Below are 14184 nucleotides of genomic sequence, written 5' to 3' on the forward strand. Positions count from 1 at the left end.
TTCGGGCGGTCATGCGTGGATCTGTGACGCTCGACCTCTTGGCCCAGTTTTAACTGTGTGTGTGTGTGTGTGTGTGTGTGTGTCGACACCCCGGCGGGCCGTGCGAGTCTGTGTGGCGTTGATACGAGGCTGCGCGTGACTGTGGGAGTTGTAGTGAAACCCCTGATTACCTCCCGGATAGAACTAATCCACGGAGCGAGATGAAAATCCACCAATCTGTGTGGCGAGGGAAACCCCGTCACACCCGTGCTTTGTTAATCAGAGTGGCCGCAGTGCTGCAGGAGCATCATTATCGCCCCATTGATCAACACCGACGCCGCTCACATGCACTTCCTATCAGGGGCTGTTTGTATGGACACTCAACAGCTGTTTGACTCAATTTGTGTTTTGCTGTTTAATTGATCTGGAATAGGGTAAGTTGTCCATGGGCATCATGGGTATTTTATCCAAAAGAGCATGTTAAGGCTCTGAAGCGCATATAGAACCTGTTTACCTCCATTTCCTTTGACCTTATTAAAACAAAGTACAGAACAATTATGCATGTATTTAACAGACAACTGAAATTCACCTGGGTTCAGTTTCTTTACGTATCTTTAATCTTTAAGTAAAAATGGGACTTGGGCTGAAAAACATCCAATGTTAGAGTTGTTTTTCCATCTAAACTTTCTGGTTCAAAGACCGGCATGTAAAACAAAGAAACTTGCCTAGGCATCAATTGTGATCAGGATGGAAACTGTTGTCTTTCAGCTGTAAGCAGCACTGACAACACATGATCACATTTTATACCCCAAAAAGCAGATTAAAACATTCCACATCCAAATCATCTCCAGTTGATTCTACACCGACTGCAGCTGAAAGCACTGCACCCCCCCCCCCCCCCCTTTATGAGTCTCTTTGGGGTGAACGAGTTATAAGTAAAACAAGTACGTAAGTATTACATGGACTGTTGGACCCCTAAAAATCATTTTACTAATGATTTATTTACATTTAAAACTCCAGGGGATTTATGCTGATGTGCATATGTTATAAATTCCCGCATCATTATTGAACAAACCCCCCATGAAGGTCTCATTAGAGGGTGTGGCCCCATGGAGGCAGGAGGTCGAGTTCGTTTCAAAGTTCATAAGCTGTAAAGCTTCTCCGAAGCGGGAGTCGTTTATTTTTGCAGCGACCTCCCGGTGACCTTCTGAAGCGTCTCTCACAGATTGCAATTGGAAGTGTGTGTCGTCAGTTTGTGTTGCAAAAGCATTGATTTCACCCCCTCTACCTTAAAAAATGAGGCACTTTTTATATTAAGATTTTAAAGGGGCTATAACTCTGCTGGATGAGTTGATAGGATTCTGGATCAATACCAATAACCGGAGCGATCGGGTGGATAAAAAGACAAAAACAACTCTCTGCACATGAAAAATGACAAAATTATAACCGACAAAGGATGCTCGTGTGGGAAATGTGCTCCCTTTGTGGAGGAGCTGCAGTACAATTAAACTTCGCAGTCTTTCGGGGATCGTTGGCGAGTCCCCTCCACCATCAGAGGGCCGTTTACTGTCGTCTGCACCTTTCAGGTCAGCTTATGAACATCTGATGTAATTAAGGTAATCTGTAGCAAAAATAAACCACTGTGATTCTCATTTGTTTATTTTGCATAAACAAACTAGAGGATGAAATAACGTGTCTCTCCCTTAAAGTGATGAATATATATTATATATACTTTAAATTAGGACCCGTGGCAAACGTTGCTTTTGATCTCATTGGTGCTTAAAATGAAGATTTAATAATAATAAGCTGTGAGATAAGAGACGTATTCTGAAGGAGGAGCTCCCTCTGGTCCCCACGAGATGTCAGTAAGTCTTTACAGGAGGAGCTCGCTGCTTTTCAACTCTGCTTCACCCATTCAGACGCTCTGTTACGCTATTATTCGATGAATTAAACGATTAGCATTGTGCACATAAGCTCGAATAGTGTTTGTTTTTGGATAACATTTACAGAAATCCTTCATCCAAGCATCATGGTTTTATTTCCCCCGGCTTCTATCAATATGTTCCTCACAGTAAAATGGCAAGGGGAACATGTATGTTTGATGTCACATGTATGTTTCATGTGGTTCAGGAGAGGCCTGCACAATAAGAAGAATAAGAAGGAGAGCAGTGTAAACTGAGTAGGTACTCAGTACTCACTCGAGTTTTTGTCAAAATATGGTGTGTCAAAGAATGTTTGAAAAAATGAGTTAAAAAAATATCAGGTCAAAAAAATATTTCAAAAAAAAAGTCAAAATATTTTAGGTTGAAAAATGCCATGTAATAAAAAAAAATGAAATGAATATTACGTTGAAACGTTTTGAAGAAAAAGTCAAAATACAAACATCATTGAACATTTCTTTCAGGAAGGTTCCATGGAGTAACAAGTCAATAAATTTGAGCTCGAAAAATATGAATTATGATTAAAAAGTCCAAAAAGAGTATGTTGAAAAATCTCATGAAAAAATAAATGTTGGGTTAAAAAAAGTTTTCAAAGAAAAGTTGAAATATGTTCGGTTGAATGATACTACGGGGGAAAAAGTATGGCTATGTTATGTCTGAAAATAGGTTTTGTCTAAATATGTTACGTGAAAAATATGATGGAAAACTTTACTTGAATATGAAGTCAATCGGGTCCAAAGAAATAAGCTGAAAGAATAATAATACTAAACGTTAGAAGATCAATAGGTCTCTGCTTTAATAACAATCTGATCCCGGGCAGTGACAAAAAACAAGCGCTTTTTGTGAAAAAAACATCGACAGAGCACATTGCACGATTTGATTACGTTGCAGCGTTCCCTCTCATTACTGAACCAATTTCAGAAATTCTTTTCATTAGTCACCGAGAACCCAAAACACGGGAAATACCAGAGTAACCTTTAAGAGTCATTCTAGGTCAGTCACCATTGATAAGTCTGAAAGTTGTAGGCTTTTGTTTGAATTTAGCTCATGTTAGGTTGAGGCTAAAGGTTAGTGATTAAATGTCAGATTAAATGTCATGTGGATATGTCAGGGAAGAAGTTTAAGCCCGTGCAATTCACGACAACAAAGTTACAATCCTGCTTTTGACCCACTTTGTTACTACTCCTCTCCAACAAATATGCACACACAGTCAGTTTTTAAATTTATATATTTCTAATTTTCCTGCTCTCTTGCAGCGACAGGCCCTTAACATCAAAGTCAGCATCTGCCACATGGGTGGTGCTTTGTGTGTGTGCGTGTGTGTGTGTGTGTGTGTGTGTGTGTGTATGTGTGTGTGTGTGTGTGTGTGCGTGTGTGTGCGCGTGTGTTGTTTAACCAAAATGATCCGTCAGCTCAAAAAGGAGGGCAGCTTGTGCACTCCAGAGACCTGTCCTTACAGCAACTGCTCCTGGTTCTCCCACCCGGTAATGGAACGGACACCACGCTCACAGAACACGCAGCCGGGCGGCTTTTGAGCCCTGAAATGTGGAGAAACAAAATGACATCAACGACATCAGCGGGGGCGGAGAGGAGGATTTCTGTTTCCCTGAAGTCGTGGGGAAATACCACCGACTAGTGGTCAAAAGGAAGAACTACAGAGTTTATTGTAAGGAAAAGTTTAATAACTTACTTTGTTGTAAATATACAACATGGACTGGTTCTTTTTTGTTTCAGGTGCATGCAAAGTGGGTTACTTGGTGTGACGTGATGGAATCATCTTTGCACCAATGTTGCTAGTATTTAGTAGTACTGTGTGTGTGTGTGTGTGTGTGTGTGTGTGTGTGTGTGTGTACTAGTACTAATACACACATACACACACACATCAAACATAAATACCCTGAAAAACCTTTCCCCTGGGGTTGTTCTAACTATCGAACTTTGAATTCAGGGTTCTCTTTTATCTCCTGATGAGACTATTTCTGACTCCCGCTGAAATCCTCATTCTCACCAAAAGTGAGTTGTGATTACTTTGGTTTAAGCGATCACCTATGAAGAAATGTGAGATATTTAACACTTTATCCACCATGTGACATATACTGTAAAACAATAAATAGTTGTTTTCACTCCCATGTTGCTGTTTCACACCAGTCTATCATTTATTGTAGTGGATTATCTTTGTAAAAGCAGCCTGTGCTTTGAAAGAGGCGATAGGACCGCTGGAGGATAAATTTAGCAGAGATCAGAGGCTTTTATCCAAGAACCAGAGCAACAAAAGAATAATTGTATGAAAAGAAAAATGATTAGCAGCGAAACGACAATCCTCCAGTTTTCACTTGCTTTACATTATCAGTTCAGAAATCCCTGAAATCGATGCACTTACCCTCCTCTAATGCCTGAGTCTGTGGACGGCTGAGAATCTGAGGATTGGTAACAAATGGTGGTAATTTGAGATAAAGAAAAGGTTATTAGAGACTAAACAATATCCATTACGACAACTGTGTGAACATGCTTCGTGGTGTCAGGACCCCCTTGATGCTCGCCGCTGTAGCTGCATGATTAAATGCATTCGCTTTAGGCGGGAGTGTAATTACTCTTCTGAAGAAAAGCCTTTTTGGAGATACGGAAGTCGCGGTCATCACATCAAAAACTACACGGCCAATTCTCCAGCGACGGTGAGTTCTGATGGTCTGGTGTTGACGGCTGCTGATTAGACTGTTGTTTGTTCCCATTAATAGCTCATATCACTCTGAGGCATCTAAATGACCTCTGATGGGGTGAACTCACAAACACTGTTGTTTAAAACTTGAACATTGGCGATTTTGAAATCCTGCGCTTTGGGAAGCAACGCGCACATCTCATGCTGTCAGGAGACATCCTCTGTGACACGATGTCCTGCAAAACAACAAACTGACAATGAGGCTCACACCTGGAGCTCCCAGGGACCAATCAGCTGATGGCGCCTGTCATCCTGCAGGGAAATGACCCGACACACACGACACCACCGGCGAATATTTGCACCTCGACCGGAAGTAGACAATACAAATGAAAAAAGTTCAGGACAATTTATTCCAGCTGCACACTTGTAACATTTACAATCAGAAGGATTTCAAAAAACATTTGCATTCTAAATGCATTAAAGACTGGTTGCAATCTGCAACCTCGCCACTAGATGTCACTATATCCTACGCACTGTTCCTTTAAGTAATGTTGCCTGGGCATCTGACGCACTTTGCAATGTGATGTGTGTTTGGCTGCAGTCTGTCAGGCGCCGTCTCTTCTGCAGGATGCTGATGGGCAGAAAATGACCCTCTATGTACTATTTATTTAATCTAATACATCCACTCTGAAGTACAAATGATGGGAGGGGAAGATGGGTGGGTGTCCTTCACGCCTTTTATGTGAAGCTCACCATAGCTTGCAGTCACACACATACACACACCACCCCACACAGGTAAAGGCACCGTCTCACCTAGGAACAAGACGCTCCATGAGCAGGTTCTGCTTCCTATTAAAAATAATCTAAAATGTATGAGATTCAAATGCAAACATTGCGGCTGCAGCATCTGCGCAACATGTGTGAGGAAATAACCAACGCAGGAGTCGGACACGCAGCATTCTCCTCTGGAAATGAGGTCAGTCATGCGCCTGCGTCTTCGGGTGGTTGTCAGATGTAGAATCCTCTGCAGAGAAAGCCACCCAGACCCAGGAGAGACTGTCGGCTGTGATTACGGTGTAAGTAGGTCAATGACAATCAAGGAGCATTAGCAAGAGAAACCTCTGACTGCCGACGACCTCTCTCGTGAACGTGTTTGTCTTATATTCATAGAACAGATGATGGCGCACTGCAGTCTTCTTCTAGTGATGTCGGACCCTTTATGAAATGTCGGTACCGATGTATGTTTGTTTTTTACACTGATCAACAATGCGAAATGACTGTTTCTGTTGGTGGAGTTTCATGGTTTTGAGGAGAGCGTACATCGGCTGTTTCTTTTCACATCAAACTCCATAAACTAAGTTTTTTTTTCCTTCAGATTATAAGTGATGATCGGCGAGAAAAAACGACTGCAGTGTGTCTGGAGTCTGGTGACAAGGAGGAAAACTTATTTTTTGAGTTATTGATAAATGACCATGATCGCTGTGCAGTTATTTGCCCCTGGAATGAAAGCCAATTTCCAGCTGAAGAACAAAGACGTTAGTGGGTATGAAGAGTCACAACGTCTCACTTCTCAGGTTTTGGGGGTTGATGGCGAAGGTGTGATGGTGTTCAACACCCAGAAAACCTGCACCTCAGTGGCTCAGACTGGGTTTGCTTTCTTTTGTGCTGCTTGGATAGCCTCTGTGCTACCAGGTTAGCCTCTGTGCTACAGGGTTAATCTCTGTACTGCCGGGTTAACCTCTGTGCTACCGGGTTAACCTCTGTGCTACCAGATTAGCTTCTGCGCTACCGGGTTAGCCTCTGTGGTCCCGGGTTAACCTCTGTGCTACAGGGTTAATCTCTGTGCTACCAGGCTAGCCTCTGTGGTACCGGGTTAGCCTCTGTGCTACAGGGTTAACCTCTGTGCTACCGGCTTAACCTCTGTGCTACCTGGTTAGCCTCTATGCTACAGGGTTAGCCTCTGTGCTACCGGGTTAACCTCTGTGCTACCAGGTTAGCCTCTGTGCTACCGGGTTAACCTCTGTGCTACCGGGTTAGCCTCTGTGCTACCGGGTTAACCTCTTTGTTACCGGGTTAGCATTTGTGCTACCGGGTTAGCCTCTGTGCTACCTGGTTAGCCTCTATGCTACAGGGTTAGCCTCTGTGCTACCGGGTTAACCTCTGTGCTACCAGGTTAGCCTCTGTGCTACCGGGTTAACCTCTGTGCTACCAGGTTAGCCTCTGTGCTACCGGGTTAACCTCTGTGCTACCGGGTTAGCCTCTGTGCTACCGGGTTAACCTCTTTGTTACCGGGTTAGCATTTGTGCTACCGGGTTAGCCTCTGTGGTACCAGTTTAGCCTCTGTGCTACCGGGTTAGCCTTTGTGCTACCAGTTTAGCTGTCAATCCTGATTATGAGTCTATGATGTAAAAGAGGGAGCAGATTAATGGCTAAAATGTAAAAAGTAACATGCGTTATTTATGCATGTCATGTGACTGACTGTATTTGCTTCCTCGGCGTCCCATGTTCTTTTTTCTATCGATCCTCGGGTTCACCTGACATCCCAGGTGTAAAGTCTCTGATTAGATCACTGGATAGAAAACCAGCAGGGATCAGAATGCTGACGACGTGAATCTATAACCACTGATTTATATTCACACCTGCGTGCACGCATCTCGCCGGGACCTCATTGATTACACGAATGCCCTCAGCCACTAACCCTAATCTTCACCCTCACCACTCAATATCTCACCTTAAGACCGTGATCTTAATGTATTCCCAATGAAACTTTATAGGACTACTCAGTTGCTTTCCACCTATCAACTATTCACTTTACTGCAAACTGATTCCATGCCCGTGCAGGATGCAAGTTCATATTTGCTTATGAAATATTATATTTTCTGCATTTCTGATTGATATTGTTAGACGTGAAGGTATACAAATTTAGACTTAATTATCATTCATCTATAATTAATTATGTACAAATGAAATGCTTAATTTATGTATTTTTTTAAAGGCTTTATTGTTTTATACTGGTTGTATCCATCTACTGTCTTAATGAAAAACACATATATAGTGCTAATCGCATTAAGTTGTGTCTAATGATGTATTTGAGTGAACAAAAACTTAAATCATAACTCTGCCAAGCACAACTTTAACCCTGAGCATTACAGTCCACACAGTTTTCTGGCATCATTTATGTTTCATATTTTTTAATTGGAAGCCTTACCCTGCATATGTAAATCAATACAGATTTATTAATTGCATTTGAGGTCCATGATCCGCGTGATACTGTTGTGTATTTGACATCAGTCAATTTGTATATTTGTACAAAACTTGTAGGGGCTTGACCTTGAAAATACGTCAATTTAAAATGAAAGAATCCTCAGTCATCCAAAGTCACGATCACTCTTTCAGTCTCTCTCTTTCACTCTCTCTTTTCAGCAGCACACGAACCAGCGAGCCCGCACACTCGGCCTTGTCAAAAAATGAAAAGGTAAAAATCTCTCTGCACTGAATGCGTTCCCACGGTCTTCATGGTTCCCTTTCAAAGACGCCGAGGAGCCTGAGTGGAAAAGAAAATTGAAATAAGTGACAACTAATGACCTGAGATTTAGAGTACGGGGTAAGAGGGCTTTTCATTGCATATCAAACACACCGCGATCTACCTGCTCCTAAGCCTCAATGCTCTGATGCCTTCTGAACAAGCACTTACTCCTCCGCGTTGCGGTCGGATAATGCTTTTGCAGACGTGCAGTGGAGTCTTCAAATGCTGTGTGATTCATTCTGTCCCCGGCGAGAAACGGAGGTGAAGTTCAACTCTCCCAGCCAGCAGGGTCGGTCGCCCCCGAGCGGAGCGGCACAGGCTCCGAGCTGCTCGCCGACCAACGGTGGAGTTAGCATCGTATCCACCGGTTATCCAATGCAGCAGTAATTATTTCCCCAGAGGCAGTGGGCCTGCATTAAGCTGAGCAGCAGAATATGCCGACAGAGTGTGATCGATTGGGGAGAAAACATAAAGCAGCCGAGCTGAGCTGTTGGATGGAGTGTGTTTGCTTTATTGAGTAACTGTAGCTTTTGATAATTGGAGTACAAGCTGGAGAAGCCATTAGTGCAGCCCAACCCTCGCAACTACCTGACCGTAACCGCCACCTCGTCCTCGCCGACAGCGCTCCTCTCCTAAACCTAACTAACAGGGGTTGATGCCTAAACCCTGAACTTAGCCTTTTAGACGCTTATAAGGGGTCTTCTGAAGCGGGCTTGTACTGAATGAACTTCATTTTGTTTAATATCACTCTCAGAATGAACTAGTTCTTCCCCCGGTTGATTTAAAAAGAATCCAACCATCCTCCCCCGTCCCGTCTCTGCTCAGGTGACATATTGCCTGAATACGTGAAAGCACGTCCGCAGCATCAGCTGACTTTCCTCCTGCCCACAGATGCCTCCGCAGCTTCAGCATGACCTCAGACCAGGTGGATCTCCGGGGATCTCTCAGTCCGTCACGTCCCATCTCGTCACAGCCTGTTTGGCCCATATGTTCCTCTGGCAGGTGTCCTCCTCCCCGTCACCTTTGTGCTCCGTCACCCCGCTTTGAACCCCCGGAAGCTCTCAGGTACTCCACAAGGGACACGCGCCCGCCAGAGGAAGTGGCTATTTTAAGGGCAGGTTCCTATGGGAGTTTTTGTTTATTTGAGCACATTCGCGGGACGGAAATATGTCGGCATGGAGCCTTTTTTGGCTCAGTCAGAGGTTCCGGAAAGAAAACACATCTCATATAAATGATTTACCCTTGATTACATAAATGTTTATCTTTTAATTAATTTACGACAGAAAGGCTCTGGATACTTGATTTTCAAACATTATCATACTTGTAAGAAGTATGTGACATATTACATACTTCAAATAGTACTATTTTATCATCAAAAAGAATACCATTTTTTGTCATATTCTCTACACACAAGTCACATCTTTCTTGATTTGCTCCTCGGATTCTGTCAAATGCAAATTACACTTCGATGCCTCCTCGGCATCCTTCTGTGATTGTTTTTGTGTTTTGGGATTGAAAGGTCGGTGCGGCCTGAACCAAATGGATTCCTCTACTGGGGCTGAGATGGTTTATCGAGTTGAGTTCTCGACCTGCTGGGAAGCTCTCAACATGGCAAACTTCTAAAGGCTGCCTTTGATACGTTACTCTATTCCGCGTGTTTGTGTTCGCGAAGTTCGTCACTGTGTGTTCATACACGTGTGGACAGAAGCAGGAAACATTCCTCCCACACTACTCGGCTGATTATTTGGCAAGGAATGCTAGAAGGACAGGACATTAGCAAGAAACTCATTAAATTGTTCCTGTAAATAATCACCTCCTTTTGGAACAGAGGATATAATCAGAGGACGGGCGCTTTTAGAGGCCCGGGAAAAATAAATGTAAAAAATCAGATCACGACTCTGACATGGATTCATTCCACGAGGGCCATTCGAGGTGCAAATGACAACGGATGCGAGAGCGGTTGGCAGCCTTGGTGCAGAAGGTCCAGCGGCACCGTGTTTTCTCTTGTCTTCGCCTCTGAAATGCTCTGAAACCTTTTTTCCACGGTACGTTTTGTGAGCAGTGTTGCCGAGTCGACTAACGTCAGGATGCACAAGGTGAGACCAGCGTGGGATCTTTTTAAGAATAAATCTCACATTTTCATTCAACACACTCTGTTTCTTTTCGCGCCCTTGAACTGTCAAAATGTCTTGTTTTTTGTTTGATCTATGACGGCTGCCTCAATACAAACATTTGCACACAATACATGCATGTATAAAAGTAGAGCGACACTCAAAGGATGGAGAAGAAAAGCAGAACACGGTTTCGTTGAAGAAAGAGTCCAACAGAAAACAGAAGAAAAGGATCTACGATGGCATTGATCCCAACGTCAATTTCTGTGATCTAACGTGAAGCGCAAATCCTTTACGACTAGAAACATTGCCCATAGTGCAATGAATGCTGGTTATAGTTGTTTCACACCGATGGGAACTCTGGGGGGAGGAATTCACACGCAGAGTAGTGCTCGGAGGCATCTGCTACTCTTCCCTCAACGGCTGGAAGCGACGCACCACACCCAAGCGTTCTGGCCTTTGCTCGGTTCCGCTTCGGTCCATATCACCTTCACTCAAAGGGTGTTTATTGCCATTTTCCCTGCACACGCGCCGCACACTCCGGCGACTTCAAACGCCATATTTCCTCTTATTGTTACAGTTGTGATGAATCACATCACCAGAGCTGTTAATTGGTCTCCTAGCAACAGCAAACAAAACATCAGCAATACTGTTTTGCGCACCGTTGACTAAGTCAGAGGAAGACAGCGTAAGCCTGGACACCATATGCATCAAAGATAATACATTTTCATATCATTTTTAGATTGTTTAGGTGGTTGTAACTATGTGGTTATGTCGCAGTGTGTGCAGGCTCAGTGATGGAGGATGCTCGCTGTTAGAGACTATAGCGCTCAGGGTTCTTTCAGTCGCAGTGATAGATTTTAGGGGACTGAGAAATCAAAACCATTTGTCAACATCGACAGCTGTGCCGGCAGTAAAAGGAGGAAACCTCCTGACACACTAGACCGACTTATGAGGCATTGGGCCTTTCGGGAGGGACGAAGAACTCATTTTCTCTGTTTTGTTCACGTTTTCGTCATCAAACTGCTGAGTCAGCACCGAAAATTAAAAGTCACCGTCGTGTCTGGGAGGTTTTCCTTCATGCGCTATTTTGCTGAAAGCCAGTCCCCGTGCACGCTGTTACTTTAAAGAATAGTCTATCGATTTTAGATAAGTAAGGACTTTAACATAAGGCCTGGTCTAATACGATGTGTTTTCTGCTGATAAATTAGCGTATTTTTGCATTAAATTGATTCAGAACCAGATTCTCACACACTCCTGACATGAAATGAATGACCTTCACAGTTCCTATTTGCAGGAAATGCATTGTGTGCACAGGATTGTGGGTGTTTTAGGTGTGCAGCCGATACAAAGAAGCATCTTTGAAAATCCTCTGAACAAAGAACTTAAAGAACTTAAAGAAGAGCTGTTTGATAAGGCGGTTCCTGAGCGTCAGGAGTCCCGTTTGTGTGTTGTGTTACTGTAATATGTCTCGAAAACGCCGTTTGACCCGTTCGCGGTCACCGATACAGAAAAGCTGTGGAAAGGGGCCCGAGCGCTGCTCTGACAGCTGATCCCCCGAGGCAGACATGGTTGAAGATTAACGGCCGTTGAACTTCTTTCGTGGAGGCGCATTCTGAAAGGGGAAAACGTTTATTGCTTTAAAATGTTGATTGCTTGACGCTCAATCATCCCTGAGACCTTTCGTGTGCGCTGTTGTGTTCGATGTGCGGTCTTCTGCAGCTAACTGCCGCACCTCGGGGCGACAGAAAAACAACACTCCTTTCTCATTCCATAATTTTCTCTGTGCAATGAAAACAAAGCGAAGCGGTTTTATTTCACTTGGCGGTCGTTGTGAACGCGGTGGAACGTAAAAAAAAAATAAAAGGATCAAACTTGATTTAAGAATACGTTCCATCGCCTCTGTCGTAGATAATTAGGTGCCTCGGCTGCAGGTGAGCGGATGGAGAAAAGTCCACCGCGAGCCTCATCAGCATGTGCAGGAGGACAGCGTGTCCGTGACAAACGACTCTGCGACGCCTCACTGAGCGCGCGCAAATAGAGTGTAAAATATCCAGAACACTGAGCCGGAGAGTTCCAGTGCGAACGAGGAACAACCGGGATTCATTTATTAAAGAAATGGAAGTTCTTTAAAAGACTGGGAAGAAACAGCTAAGCTTTCACAGCATATCAATTTCTATAAATTCAGCTCAGACAGGCCCTCAAGCTCAATTAAATGAACATGAACATTTTTTGGAGATGCATAGAAAGCTGCAAAAGGGGAGTTTCTTTTACTGGACGCAGAGTGTGTTTTTTTATTCCAAAAGCAACTTGCTGCTGGAATAACTAATGCGTTTGAAAACGCTGTCATCCTCAAACTTCTGAGCTCATCTAGCGGTTCATTAACGCCTCAAAGCGAACAGGATCTGGTCCAAAAGCAGCCGCTATCTGCCAAAAGCTGCCCGTGTTCAAACCCGTGAGATAGAGCTAGTTACAGGGAACGAAACATTAAGAAACACCACACACTTCTGAGGCCTTTATTGCTCAATTATAATACTCTCTGATTGCACTCTGATTGGTTGAGAGTGAGTCACGGGGTGTGCTTTACTGACCCATGATGTACTGTACCTGTTTACATTGACCCGAGCGTTCCATATCGCTGCACACTCAAATTAAGAGTTTGCGCGACCGTGAAAGTTTTCAGTTTTTAGCTGGTTTGCGATTGCCGGGAAAAGACCGGAAAACGCAGCAAATGACCGGTTTCCGGATCCTTTTAGCCAAAGAGGATAATTCAGGTGGTCGTTATATGATGTGAATGAATGAGATGGTGCGAGATCCAGCAGAGACAAATTAAAATCGACGTCCGAGCTCATCATCAACAAAAGCATTGGAAAAGTTATGTTTCCAATGCTGTTTCTCTGTTGCGCGGCAACTTCTCTACGCTCATGAAATGCGACACACAACATTTGGTGCTGAAAGGCAGCTATTTACTTCCTATTTATAAGCAGCCGTATTATAAAAGCACTCGAGGCAGTACTTCATCGTCAGTGAAATTTGAAAACACAGCAGCTCACACGTTGTGGCACTCATCTCACCGACTTTGTGCAGAGTTAAGCTGCGATGTCGACATGATGTCAGAGCACCTCGTGAGTCTTTACTCTACGTCGTCGCGACTCATCTGCTTTAAAGCAGACGTCTCCGGGTTGAGCCGTCCGGCGCTCCGGCGTGTTTACGCCACGGGAGCTGCTGGCGTCGCAGAGCTGTCACCGGCGTCCCTCCCGACTTCTTAGCGACCAGAAACGTCTTCACCGCCCGGGGCCGTCACGTTAGGCCTCACTGCACATCCCGTCCTTTGTCTCAATGATGAAAGCAACACGCCTGTGTGGGCGACACGGAGGTGATGGTTCACTGCGCTGATCTCGCCTCATGTGTTCAGGGTCCTGGTAAGGATATGAATCTAATAAAGTTCGAAGTCATCGTCTCAGGCAACATTTTACCTGGACGCTAAGCTGCATCGCTGCAATCGAGCTTCTCTAAATGATCATTTTCAAAAGGCTCAACCATTTTTAATCAAATCCATGAAATTTGTGGAGCTTGCTGGGGACGAGTAATGACTTCGAAGCACTGAGGTTTCTTTGTTCTGGAAACATCACTATGTAATAATGTTACTGTGGTTAGAAAGTAGTTATTTGTGTCAATTCATTGCACTTGTCTGTTCATGTTAAGTGTTTAAAATCTACAAACCCCTGAACCACAGGGACTAAGGGGGATCCCATTCTAATGCAATGACTACTGGACACGTGGAGTATAATTAAACAAAGCTTTAGTCCACTTACCAAGAATTATTTATTAGAGAGTTCCTTAAAAATTCTAATTTTGTTTGAGAGGAGAAAAAACTCCTCCAAGTCAGGTAGAGACCTGTCAATCTCAAGGTAGCCCCGCCCTAAAGCCTGCTTCATGGTCTGTTTGACTCTGAATGGACCATCATTTACT

Source organism: Gasterosteus aculeatus, chromosome 6 (assembly GCF_964276395.1).
Source record: "Gasterosteus aculeatus chromosome 6, fGasAcu3.hap1.1, whole genome shotgun sequence".
In the NCBI taxonomy this organism is placed as follows: domain Eukaryota; kingdom Metazoa; phylum Chordata; class Actinopteri; order Perciformes; family Gasterosteidae; genus Gasterosteus; species Gasterosteus aculeatus.